Source organism: Lygodium microphyllum, chromosome 15 (genome assembly GCF_053477565.2).
Source record: "Lygodium microphyllum isolate KBCC chromosome 15, Lygodium_microphyllum_v1.1.10, whole genome shotgun sequence".
Taxonomy (NCBI): Eukaryota; Viridiplantae; Streptophyta; class Polypodiopsida; order Schizaeales; family Lygodiaceae; genus Lygodium; species Lygodium microphyllum.
Genome location: NC_141149.1, coordinates 68,833,033 through 68,846,521, shown reverse-complemented (window position 1 = coordinate 68,846,521; position 13,489 = coordinate 68,833,033).

Below are 13,489 nucleotides of genomic sequence, written 5' to 3'. Positions count from 1 at the left end.
GTAGCTTGCGGGCCAACCTCTCATACTTGCGGACTATGTTGCCATCATCAGCAGAGAGGCACTGCCCATAGGAGCAATCGTTGTTGCGTAAGAGAGAGAGAGGTGGAGAGAGGGAGAGAGACAATGTGTGTGTGAGGTGAGAGAGAGAGGTAGAGAGAGAGAGAGAGAGAGAGAGTGTGTGTGTGTGTGTGTGTGTGTGTGTTTGTGTGTGTGTGTGTGTGTGCGAGTGGGAGAGAGAGAGTGTGAGAGAGAGCAAGTGTGTGTGAGATGATGAGAGGTTAGAGAGAGAGGAAGAGGGGTTAGTGAGAGGGGGGAGTGAGAGGTGGAGAGAGTGAGTGAGTGAGTGTGGGAGAGTGCATGTATGTGAGAGGTGGAGAGAGAGAGAGAGAGGAGGAGGATTGGTGAGAGAGAGGAAAGGTGGGTGGGTGTGTGTGTGTGTGTGTGTGTGTGTGTGTGTGTGTGTGTGGAAGGGCGAGAGGGGAGGTGGTGAGAGGTTGATGAGGGAGAGGGAGAGAGGTTGGTTGAAGAGAGAGAGAGGGGGTGGGTTGGTTGGAGAGAGAGAGGGTAGGTTAATTGGAGGGGGAGAGAGAGAGTGTGTGTGTGTGTGAGGTAGTGAGAGGTTAGAGAGAGAGAGTGTGTGTGTGTGTGAGGTGGTGAGAGGTTAGAGAGGGAGAGGGAGAGAGGTTGGTTAGAGAGAGAGGGGGATAGGTTAGTTGGAGGGAGAAAGAAAGAGAGGGAGAGAGAGGGGTGTTGGTTAGAGAGAGAGAGAGAGAGGGAGGGAGGAAGAGAGGTTAGTTAGGGAGGGTGAGGGAGAGTGGGTGAGGTCTATTATTATTTATTTATATTGGTTTATTTGTTAATATTTGGTGTTCTAGCTGTGTGTTTATAAGCAAACAGGTTTTGCTTGAGATGATTGGTCTTTTGGACAGTTTTTGACAACTATTATCTAGGTTGGTGATCTCTCTCTCTCTTTCGGGTTGTAATTTTGTTTTGTTCTATTTGTTGGTTTATTTGTTATTAGTTTGGTGAAAGAGAGAGAGTTTTGTTTGTGTAGGTGTCGGTTAGTTTTATTGGTAGATCAGTTGCTTTTGTTATTGGTTTGATGAGAGAGAGAGAGAGAGGAAGAGAGATCATATGTTAGTTAGTTAGTAAGTTGGTTAGTTAGCTACCTCTTCTTTGTCATCATCATCATCTTCTTCTTCTTCTCTCTCCCTCCCTCCCTCCCCCCTCCCTCCCTCCCTCCCTCCCTCCCTCCCTCCCTCCGTCTCTCTCTCTCTCTCTCTCTCCCTCCCTCCCTCCCTCCCTCCCTCCCTCCCTCCCTCCCTCCCTCCGTCCCTCCCTCCCTCCCTCCCTCTCTCTCTCTCTCTCTCTCTCTCTCTCTCTCTCTCTCTCTCTCTCTCTCTCTCTCTCTCTCTCTCTCTCTCTCTCTCTCTCTCTCTCTCGGAATAAGGAGGGGTGGATTGAGGTAGTGAAGAAGAACATTAAGAAGGAGGTCCAGGAAGAAAATAAAAAGGAGGAGGTAATCCGGGTTCAGGAGACCTTAGAGGAGGAGAGGCTCAGGAACGCGCGTAGATTGAACGTGCGTATTACCGGGCTCCCCGAAGGGGCCTCTCCAAAGGAGGACGCATGCGGGCCATGCACCCGACTAGGGTACACGAGCATGCCCTTTACTCAAGCATGGCGTGCAGGACGAGATACTACCAGGGTCAGAGCTCTAATATTACATATGAGCACACCGGAGGACAGAGCCGCTTTCTTTCGGAAGCGGATTTCGCTCCGAGGGATGACTGGGGCTCCCATCTTCATGGATGAGGACCTGACTCAGATGCAGATTGCACACAGACGAGCATGCATGCCACAGATACTCCAAGCACGTAGAGAAGGCCGTAAGGCCTTCTATCGAGATGGCCGGATTTTTATAGATGGATGCCCCACCAAATAGGGGGGCGTGGCCTATGAGACGGGGCAGAGGACTGTACAGGAGACCCCGATACGTGTGGCAGTTTGGAACTGCAACGGCTCCCTATGGTCACGACCGGACAGACTTGAGGAGATTTTACCCGACCATGATGTTATATGCCTCACAGAGACACATGAGAGCCCAGAGAGAGGGCTCCCATGCATTACAGGATTTGAGTGGGTATCTGCATACCGGGCTACTACCAGGCAGAGCACATCTAGGGGCTCAGGAGGGGTGGCAGTTCTATTCCATCAGGGGATACAGAGACATATCCAGTTAGTGAGACGAGATGAGGAGGCTAGTTACATAAGGATCAGAGTGCAGATATCAGATGAGAGATGGATCTATATGGTAGTATGCTACTTTTCACCACGAGGGTCCAGATATGCTACTACGCAGGGTGATATTCAGGCCAGAGATTCCCCCTCCTCTTATTCACAGCTCTCAGAGGACATTATTCTGTATTCTAGTTTGGGTGAGGTCTTCCTTATGGGGGACTTCAACGGGCGCACACAGAGCCGACAGTGTGAGAGTTTTGATATGGAGCAGCCAGAGATCATGAGAGCATTAGACCTTGAGGAGTTGGGGATCAGTAGGGAGTCAGCAAATACTGGGCCAGACGCCACAGGGTATGGAGGGCATTTACTTGAGCTTGGTAGTAGACATCATCTCGTTATTTATAACGGGATGGCACGATGGCCATATTCAGGAGGTCTTACATGCTTCCCACATGGGGGGGGCGAGAGTACTGTAGATTATCTGCTCGGACCGATCGATGGGATGCATACTATCGAGTCCTTCGGCCTTGGGAGACTTCCACTCAGTGTCGATCACACCTTTCTCAGTTTCTCACTCCTCACCTCATTACCATCACCACCTGCAGATATCATATCCCACATGCATACTACCATACACTTCACTCATGAGCTCTCACATGTTTACTCACAGCATCTGGAGGAGCACATCACGTCACTTGATCCATACACACCCCTTGATACACTGACCACTGATATCACACGCATTCTGCATGATTCTGCTACACTCAGTTTTCCACATCACACATACACGCACCCCCTTGGACCAGTACCATGCCACAGAATAGGTGGTATGATGATGAGTGCAGAGATCTATGTCGACAGCTACGCAATTTGGAGGCCAGAGGAGAGATCACACACAGATAGGCGCAGAGACACATGCACCGCTTGACCCGCCGTAAAAAGCGGGAATGGGAGGAGGAGAGATATTGGGATATATACCACCTTATTATGAGCAGAGATTGTGCAAAGGCATGGAGGCAGATCAGAGAACCACGCTCACCCATACCGATACATGACCCTACAGTATGGCATGGATACGCACAAAGTTTATATCATGTACCTGCACAGCCGCTGATACCCATACCATGTACACCGAGACCAGGTATTTCATCCTTTTTCACCACTAGTATGGTGAAACATGCTATCTCACGGTTATAGCATGGCCGCGCTCGAGACCAGTTTGATCTTCAGGCAGAGCATATTATATATGGCAGAGACACATTGGCTCCACTCATTGCTCACCTCTTCAACCGTGCATTGTCTGAGGGGTTTCCTAACTCGTGGACAGAGCACACCATTGTACCTATCCACAAGTCAGGGGATCCTATGGATCCTAACACATATAGGACCATCATGATTGGGCCAGTTTTGTCCAAACTTTATGGCACGGTGATGGAGGAGGAGCTCAGCACGCTAGCAAAGAGAGAGTGCATGCGCACACCCGGATAGGCAAGGTTCAGACGGGCATTTTCTACCATAGACCACATCTTCACTCTCCGTTGTCTAATCGACCAGACACAAGTGAAGAAACAGAGATTGTACTGTTGCTTTGTGGATTTCCGCAAAGCCTTTGACATGGTTCTGAGAGAGAGGCTTTTCAGACGCCTACTTGATTTGGGGGTGGATGATGACATGATGTGGGGTATTTATGCACTATATGAGCGGGTTACTGGCAGAGTCAGATGTCCGGGAGGTATATCAGATCCCCTTGTGAGCACCATTGGTGTGAAGCGTGGATGCCCACTCTCACCGACTCTATTTGGGCTATACATTGATGAGATAGCAGAGTTTATTCAACAGCAAGCCGGTGGAGGTATAGATCTCGCTGGAGCCACAGTTCATATCTTACTATATGCAGATGACATTGTGTTGGTCTCAGACTCAGCTCAGGGATTACAGCAGCATTTATTAGCATTGGATGATTTTTGCATACAGAGAGGCATGACAGTGAACCTTGGTAAAACCAAGGTTCTTATATTCCATACATCAGCTCAGATACGCAGATAGCGTATTTTCATGGCAGCAAGAGGGAGTATTGAAGTCACTGGATCATATGTATATTTGGGAGTCACCTTTACAACAGCTTCAAGGACTTTCTCGATGACACAGGCAGCTCGTGACCGCCTCACTAGAGGATACTCAGCATTGGCTCTTATGGAGCGACAGTGTCATCAGGCACATTTCCAGGAGCCCCACACCAAGGGGTGGCTCTTTGATACTCTAGTCACTCCAGCACTGATGTATGGAGCAGCTATATGGGGGCCAGGCCTTGCCGATTATGTATGGACATTGATGGAGAGACCTCAGGTGATCATGATATCTAGATTGATTCGCAGCAAGGCCTCAGTCACAATGACATTGTGCGAGCAGAGCTTGCCACACCGCCCATGCTAGTCAAGGCATTATTTCAGACAATCTGCTTCCTACACAGATTTCAGGATATGGACAGAGATCGCATTGCATATAGAGCATATATGGCATCTCAAGAGATGGCTCGAGCGGGGGATACCACATCATGGTATGCACAGACTAGAGCTTGGTTTGACATACATGGGCTGGACATTGATAGACTCCCACCTCTTCTATATGATACTCAGGCTCCCACTTACACCCTCTCTCTCTCTCTAAGAGGAACAGAGTCATCAGATAGGAGATATGGCATATTTATATACAAAGGACATGGGTCAACCCTGCACAGCCACTACCATCGAAGATGGCACATTATTATACACAGTTCTTGAGGATATCAGAGCAGGGATTCATAGAGATTCCGAGATATATGCAGATCTATATGCCACATCGATTGAGAGTTCTTATTGGACAGCTCAGGGTATCATCACATCAGCTTATGATTGAGAGTGGCATGGCCAGTGGCATCCCATGGGAGGAGAGGATATGCCCCCTTTGCAGATCAGAGGTGGAGAGTGAGGAGCATTTTGTTCTTAGATGCCCGGCATACTCAAAGTTGAGATCTAGATACACATTGAGCAGCTCACTTCAGGGATGTATGACTGATATGGATTAGAGATCATTTGGCCGTTTTCTGGGAGAGGCATGGCACATCAGAGAGCAAAGCACACAATGGGTCCTAGTCAGAGAGGGGCCCACCCAGACGACTATTACACAGTTCTTTCAGACAGACAGAGTGAGAGCTACTGTACCAGCCTCCAGCCAAACCTCCAAGCTCACACTATAGCAGGCTGAGGACCAGCGTACCCGATGCCACACGAGGATCCGTGGGTTTCGGACCCCACAGCCACACCGACAGGAGATCCGGAGGATTCTTGATCTACATCGACGGCAGATTGAGATCCAACGACACTCGACACATTGGATCTCAGATCTCTAGTTTGCTCTTTCTCCACCGCCGATGTACCACATCCTACATCGAGGAGGGATCACCTGCTATTAGCGACTTCGACGACTGCTACTACATCCCAGGATAGTATATCTCCCTGCATTTGTTACATATACACATCGCACCACTTTATCACAGCCGACAGTTGTTCCCCTATCACAACCGACATTTGTTCCCCTTTTGTAGCCATTATCTGGAGTACCAGAGCTACATACGCACATACACATACACATACACGACACTTATCACACTCACAGCACCGTATTTTCAGTTTCCTGTTTTTAGCTTTTCATTCACCACTTTTATTTTGGATAGCTGGACCTCATCAATTGTATCACAATTTGTCTCATAGGCCAGTTTTGGTCTTTAGAAGACGTTAATATAACTTTCTTTCTTTCTTTCTTTCTTTCCTTCTTCTTCGTGTTCTCCTCTCCCTCTCTCTCTCCTCTCTCTCTCTCTCTTCTTCTTCTCCTTCTCTCTCTCTTCTCCTTTTTCATCTTCTCTCTCTTTCTCCTCTTCTTCTTTTTCTTCTCTCTCTCTCTCTTCTCCTTCTTCATCTTCTCTCTCTCTCTCTTTTTCTTCTCTCCCTCTCTCTCTCTTCTCCTTCTTCATCTTCTTCTCTCTCTCCCTCCCTCCCTCTCTCTTCTTCTTCTTCTTTTCTCTCTCCTCCTTCTCCTTCTCCTTCTCCTTCTCCTTCTCCTTCTCCTTCTCCTTCTCCTTCTTCTCTCTCTCTCTTCTCCTTCTTCATCTTCTTCTTCTCTCTCTCTTCTCCTTCTTCGTCTCCTCTCTCTCTCTTCTCCTTCTTCATCTTCTTCTCTCTCTCTCCCTCCCTCCCTCTCTCTTCTTCTTCTTTTCTCTCTCTCCTTCTCCTTCTCCTTCTCCTTCTTCTCTCTCTCTCTTCTCCTTCTTCATCTTCTTCTCTCTCTCTCTTATCCTTCTTCGTCTCCTCTCTCTCTCTCTTCTTCTTCTCACTTTCTCCTTCTTCTTCTTCGTGTTCTTCTCTTTCTCTTTCTCTCTCTCTCTTCTCCTCCTCCTCCTCTCTCTCCTTCTTCTTCGTGTTCCTCTCTCTCTCTCCTTCTTCGTGTTCTCTCTCTCTCTCTCTCTCCCTCCCCCTCTCTCGCTCTGTTTCTTTCTTCTTCTTCCTCTTCTCTCTTTCTCTCTCCTTCTTCTTCATCATCTTCTTCTCTCTCTCTCTCCTCCTTCTTAGCACGCACACACACACTCTCTCTCTCTCTTCTCCTTCTTTGTTTTCTTGTCTCTCTCTATCTCTCCCTCCCTCCCTCTCTCTCTCTTCTCCTTCTTTGTTTTCTTCTCTCTCTCTATCTCTCCCTCCCTCTCTCTCTCTCTCTCTTCTTCTTCTTCTTCTTCTTTTGGCTTTCTCCTTCTTTGTGTTCTTCTCTCCCTCCCTCTCTCTCTCCTCCTCCTCGTCCTCGTCCTCCTCTCTCTCTCTCTCTCTCCCCTCTTTCTTCTTTGTCTTCTTCTCTTTCTCTCTCTCTTCTTCTTCTTCTTCTCTCTCTATCCTTCTTTTTCTTCTCTCTCTCTCCTTCTTCTTCATGTTCTTCTCCTTCATCTTCTTCCTCTCTCTCTCTCTCTCTCTTTCTCTTTGTGTCTCTCTCTCTTCTTCCTCTTCTTCTTGCTCTCTCTTCTTGTTCTTCCTTTTTTTCTTCTTTCTCTCTCTCTTCTACCTCTTCTTCTTCTTCTTCTCACTCTCTCTCTCCTTCTTCCTCTTCATGTTCTCTCTCTCTCTTCTCCTCCTCCTCCTCTCTCTCTCTTCTCCTTCTTCATCTCCTCTCTTTCTCTCTCCTTCTTCTTCTTGGTATCTCTCTCTCCTCCTTCTCACACACACACTCTCTCTTCTCCTTCGTTTCTCTCTCTCTTCTTCTTCTTCTTCTCTCTCTCCTCCTTCTTCACACACACATTCTCTCCTCTCCTTCATCTTCTCTCTCTCTCTCTCTCTCTCTCTCTCTCTCTCTCTCTCTCTCTCTCTCTCTCTCTCTCTCTCTCTCTCTCTCTCTCTAACCAACCCATAAAATTCATAAGAGAGAGAGAGAGAGAGGAGGTGAGAGAGAAATAGGTTAGTTACGTTAGTTAGTTAGTTATGTAGGTGACCGCTACAGAGGATTGAGAGAATATTGGAAGAGAAGTATAAAGCAAACATTGCTGATGGAGTAATGGTACAAGGTGAGTTAGAAGAGATCGAGGGTTATATAGGTGACATTTATGAACACATCCAAAAAAATTGGTGGCCATGTGCTGAATCTTCAGATGATTAGGAAGAGAAGATGAAGGACATTATTAGCAGTGCAGGTCATATAGAGGATGGAGTATGTTAGTTGATTGCTCACAAGGATGAGAGCTTGGTTGCACTGGAGAACATTGCTCTCGATGTGCAGCTTACTTCTTTGAAAGTTTATCTTAATAGAGGCAATATTAATGCCATAGTTTACTTAATATATGTAATCTTTGCACGACATTTGAAATGAGTTTTTAATGAAAATCTCCATTTTAAAGCACATTATCTACTCTTGCGGATTATAATACTATTTTTAAGCCATTTTGATAGTGCATTCTTCCCTTTTTCTCACTCTTGATTTGCTGATGTTGTGACTTGGCCTCAAAGTTCCTTCATGCATTGATGCTCCATTGTTCCTTATAACCAGTGTACCTTAGGACTTATGTGGTAATAAATAGTTTCCCTAAATCAAACATGTTAGACACAATTTAACTAAAGTGCTCACATTACTACTTGGTTTAGATACATAAAATAGTTGAAGCCTAAAGGTGTTGGGACACATCTATACTACTTTATTATTTGAGCTGCAAGTTCAGGAGAGGTGCCAAAGCACTAGAGAGTGCTCTCAAGCAACTCCCAAATCGAAATAAATTTGAATTAGTGGGAAAGGTGAAAATGTGAAAGCAACAAGTGGTGAAAGTGAGGCTCATGATTGCACATAATTCCACATGATTGCTCTCTCTCTTGGCCGACTCTTTCCTCATCTATATATATATATATACACACACACACATATACTTGGTTTAGATACATAAAATAGTTGAAGCCTAAAGGTGTTGGGACACATCTATACTACTTTATTATTTGAGCTGCAGGTTCAGGAGAGGTGCCAAAGCACTAGAGAGAGCTCTCAAGCAACTCCCAAACCGAAATAAATTTGAATTGGTGATGGGAAAGGTGAAAATGTGAAAGCGACAAGTGGTGAAAGTGAGGCTCATGATATATATGCATATATGTGTGTGTGTGTGTGTGTGTGTGTGTGTGTGTGTGTGTGTGTGTGTGTGTGTGTGTGTGTGTGTGTGTGTGTGTGTGTGTGTGTGTGTGTGTGTGTGTGTGTGTGTGTGTGTGTGTGTGTGTGTGTGTGTGTGTGTGTGTGTACACATATACATACATACATACATACATACATACATACATGTATATACATACACACACACACACACACATACATATATATATATATATAGCAACAGTGGCAGGGGAGTAGCAACATGTAGCAAGTGACTCTCTCTCTCTCTCTCTCTCTCTCTCTCTAATATATATATATATATATATACATATATATAGCAACAGTGGCAGGGGAGTAGCAACATGTAGCAAGTGACTCTCTCTCTCTCTCTCTCTCTCTCTCTCTCTCTCTCTCTCTCTCTCTCTCTCTCTCTCTCTCTCTCTCTCTCTCTCTCTCTCTCTCTCTCTCTCTCTCTCTCTCTCTCTCTCTCTCCCCCAACTAATCAACCCATAAATTTTGTGAGGGAGGAAGGGAGGGAGAGTAAGTTGACTATGTTGGTACTTAGTGAGTGTTAGTTGGTAAATTAGTTCGTTAGACAGAGAGAAAGAGAGAATATCTCTCAAGGTTAACATGTGCATTTTGTCCAATATGGAGGCTCCTACAGCAAAGAAGAATGTGTGCATAGAAAATGTTGTGCGCAAAAATGAAATAGGCCACAAGGAAGAAGGAGATTCGTCGTGTGCTCAAGTGTATTGGAGGGCACAATAGCTTTGGTGGTTTCTTGATGATCATTCTTGCTTGTATGGGATTGAAAATCAGGTGAAGATATTGTCTTGGCATTAAAAAGCTTCAATTTCTCTTGGTGAGAACATTCGTGATCGTCTCTAGAGGATCGAGAGAATATTGGAAGAGAAGTATGAAGGATACCTTGCTGATAGAGTAACGATACAAAGTGAGTTAGAAGAGATCAGGGGTTATATAGGTGACATTTATGAACACATCCAAAAAAATTGGTGGCCACATGTTGGATCTTTGAATGATCAAGAAGAGAAGCTGAAGGACATTATTAGCAGTGCATCATATAGAGGATGAAATATGTGAGTTGATTGCCCACAAGGATGAGAGCTTGGTTGCACCGAAGAACATTGCTCTTGATGTGCAGCTTACTTCTTTAAAAGTTTATCTTAATAGATTTTCGACAATGTTAATGCAAATGAATCATCATGTGGGCTCATCACCATAGTTTTCTTGATATATGCAGTCTTTGCACGACATCTGAAATGAGTTTTTGATGAAAATCTCCATTTTGAAGCAGATTCTCTAACTCTTACGGATTATAATACTATTTTTTAGCCATTTTAATAGTGCATTCTTCCCTCTATCATCTTGCTCTCGATTGATGATGTTCTGACCTCGCCTCGAAGTTCCTTCATGTATTGATGCTTCATTATTCCTTTTAACCAATGTACCTTGGGGCTCATGTGACAATGAACAATTTTGTTAAATCAAACATGGTGGATACAATTTAACTAAAGTGCTCACATTACTTGGTTTAGATACATAAAATAGTTGAAGCTTAAAGGTGTTGGGACACAAAAATGAATTCATAGCATGTTTTTATGTGAAAAAGTGATGTCATCCTTGAAATGTGAGGTTTGCAATTGAATTTGTTGTTGAGAAGTCATGTTCTTAGGCTCTACCACTGTATTCTTCAATAATAATGTATTGCTATGTTACTCATACTGAAATGAGCAAGTCTCTAGGTGTTTGGGAGGTGGGTAATGATACAACCATGGATTTATGATATTTCCCCTTAGTGCAAGTTGTATAGAGGATGGAGTGTGTGAGTTGATTGCCCACAAGAATGAGAGCTTGGTTGCACCACTAGAGAACATTGCTCTTGATGTGTAGCTTACTTCTTTGAAAGTTTATCTTAAAAGATTTTTGGCAATGTTAACACAAATGAATCTCCACATAGGCTCATCCCCATAGTTTGTGTGATATATGTAGTCTCTCCATGGCATCTGAAATGGGTTTTTGATGAAAATCTAAATTTTGAAGCACATTGTCTAATTCTTGCAGATTTTAACACTATTTTTAAGCCGTTTTGATAGTGTATTCTTCCCTCTGCTCGCTCTCAATTGTTACCGATGTTGTGACCTGGCCTCAAAGTTCCTACGTGTATTGATGCTTCATTGTTCCTTTTAACCAATGTACCTTGGGGCTTATGTGACAATAAATAGTTTCATTAAATCAAACATGGTGGATACAATTGACCAAAGTGCTCCCATTACTTGGTTTAGATACATAAAATAGTTGAAGATTAAAGGTGTTGGGACACAAAAATGACTTTATAGCATGTTTTTGTATGGAAAAGTGATGTCACCATTGAAAAGTTGGGTCGAGATTCGCAATTGAATTTGTTGCTGAGAAGTTGTGTGCTTAGGCTTTACCACTCCATTCTTGGATAATAATGTATTGCTATGTCACTCATGCTCATTTCTTCTAAAATGAGAGAGTCTTCGAGTGTTTTGAAGGTAGGTAATAATACAACCATGGGTTTCTCACATTCCCACTTTGAAGTCAATCATGAACACGTGCCTTTATTGGCTATTGTGCATTCTATTGGTTTTGTTTTATTAATTGGCTCTGGCTTTTTTAGTGACGGTGCTTATTGCTCAAAATTTAGTGCTGTGGGATGTCCTTATTTTACAAATGTACTCATCAACCATAGGTCTCATGAACCGTTGAGTTGTTTATCCAGTGTGCTGAATAACCTTCTTGTAGTTCCAAGACTTCGACACTTCCCATCTAGGGCATGTTCTTTTCCCTCAATAAATATATCTTTGTACAGGTGTAGATGAATAGACATCCATTGGTGGCAAGGCCTTTGGGCAATGCTTGGCTAGGCTTTAGTGAGAGTTGTGTGTGTATGGCACTCTTGTATGGCCATATATGCATCTATTCATGCATTTAAGATTTGCGGTTGTGTGTCTGTCTCTCATATACTGAATAGCTTTGAGATTTGTTTATTGTGTGACTCTTATGTTTTCTTGAAGGTTTGGTGTGGTTATGGAACAAATCAGAGCCATGGGAGATGTTCTAGACATAGTGCTTTCAACTCCATTGAATGCAATGGATTCAATAGAGTTAAACAAAATGACCATAATATCGTATCTTTGATGCTTGCCAACTTGGAGCCATTCACATGTGTATGAAAGATAGTTGTTTTGTTAGTGCTTGCATGAAGGTGCCATGTATATTTTTGGAGATAACCATTTGTATGCTTTGTTGCAGCCAAAACATGGGCTCTAATAGAGTGAATGTGCGAAAGATGGAAGAGGTGGCAAGGAGACAAAGAATACATGTTGCTAAGTGTGTAAAAACTATAAGGATTCAAAGAAACATGAGGAGTACTCCAAGTTCTTCAAACTTTAAAAACTCGAAGAAAAAGGAGAAATAAAAATTATAAAGAGAATTGAAGGGGGGGGAGAGAAACCAAGGGGAAAATTTATATAGACATAGGGAATTCGGGGGAGGGGGGAGCAAGGCACAAGGAGAGGGAGAGAGAGAGGGAGAAATGAAACAACTTGGAAACGGAGAGGGGAAAGAGGGGAAATGGGTTATTGAGCAAACTTGTCGTGCGGTAGCACGGGAACTTCGCTCATTGCTAGCGGTCTAGTGATCTAGCATTCTGTGCACGCAAAGCGCGCACAAAACGCTAGTATCAATAGTATTTGGAATTGCATATTCAAAATTTTATTTCTTCAAGCTTAACTATGCTAATTCTTAATATGTTCATGTGTTCTCTAGACTATACATTAAAATCACATGCCTCTAGATCATCACTTTGTGTACGTGTGGACAATTTCTTTTTCTGTGAAATGTAGTGTGAAAACTTTTTGTTCATATGAGAGTGTCTAATCTAAATATGAATTTGTCAATGGGATCCCTTAAACATGCCAAATGATGTCTATAACAAATGTTTTAGCAAGCCGCATGTAGAATGTATCACAAGTGGAACATTAATTTCATATAAACCTGCATTGTTTTAGATTATATGCAAATGTATTGCAAAGATATTTATGTTGTTACATGTATACATGTTATCAAAATGAATCTATTGCAAGGTCACATTATTGACATCATATGTGAGCATATATGTAGGTTATATAACAATGGACCTAAGTATCTAGTCAAATATGTAGGTTATACCCAAAAAGAACCTATTGTAAGGCCACATTACTTAGAAATCATTATTAGTAGGGATATTTGCATTTATTCAAATCAAGATGAGTTAGAGATTATACAATTGTATCTTAGTGTATAATTTATCCTTAGATTGTAGAGGCATCCTTGAGTGTGTACAATCCATTGGTGATTGCAAAGTGAAGATATATGTATATGTAACAAGTTCTACCAATAAGTAGATGTTGCAAGCTTCCTACTTGCAAAATGACTCCATAATGATCATGCTTCTCTGAGAAGAGAAGTTGTATTCCTCATATGTTCTATCCTTCTTGTCTGAACACAAAGATGAGCTCACACCCACACCACAAATACATGTGGGGCTATACAATGCATACATGGAGGCTGCTCATAGCCTTTCATG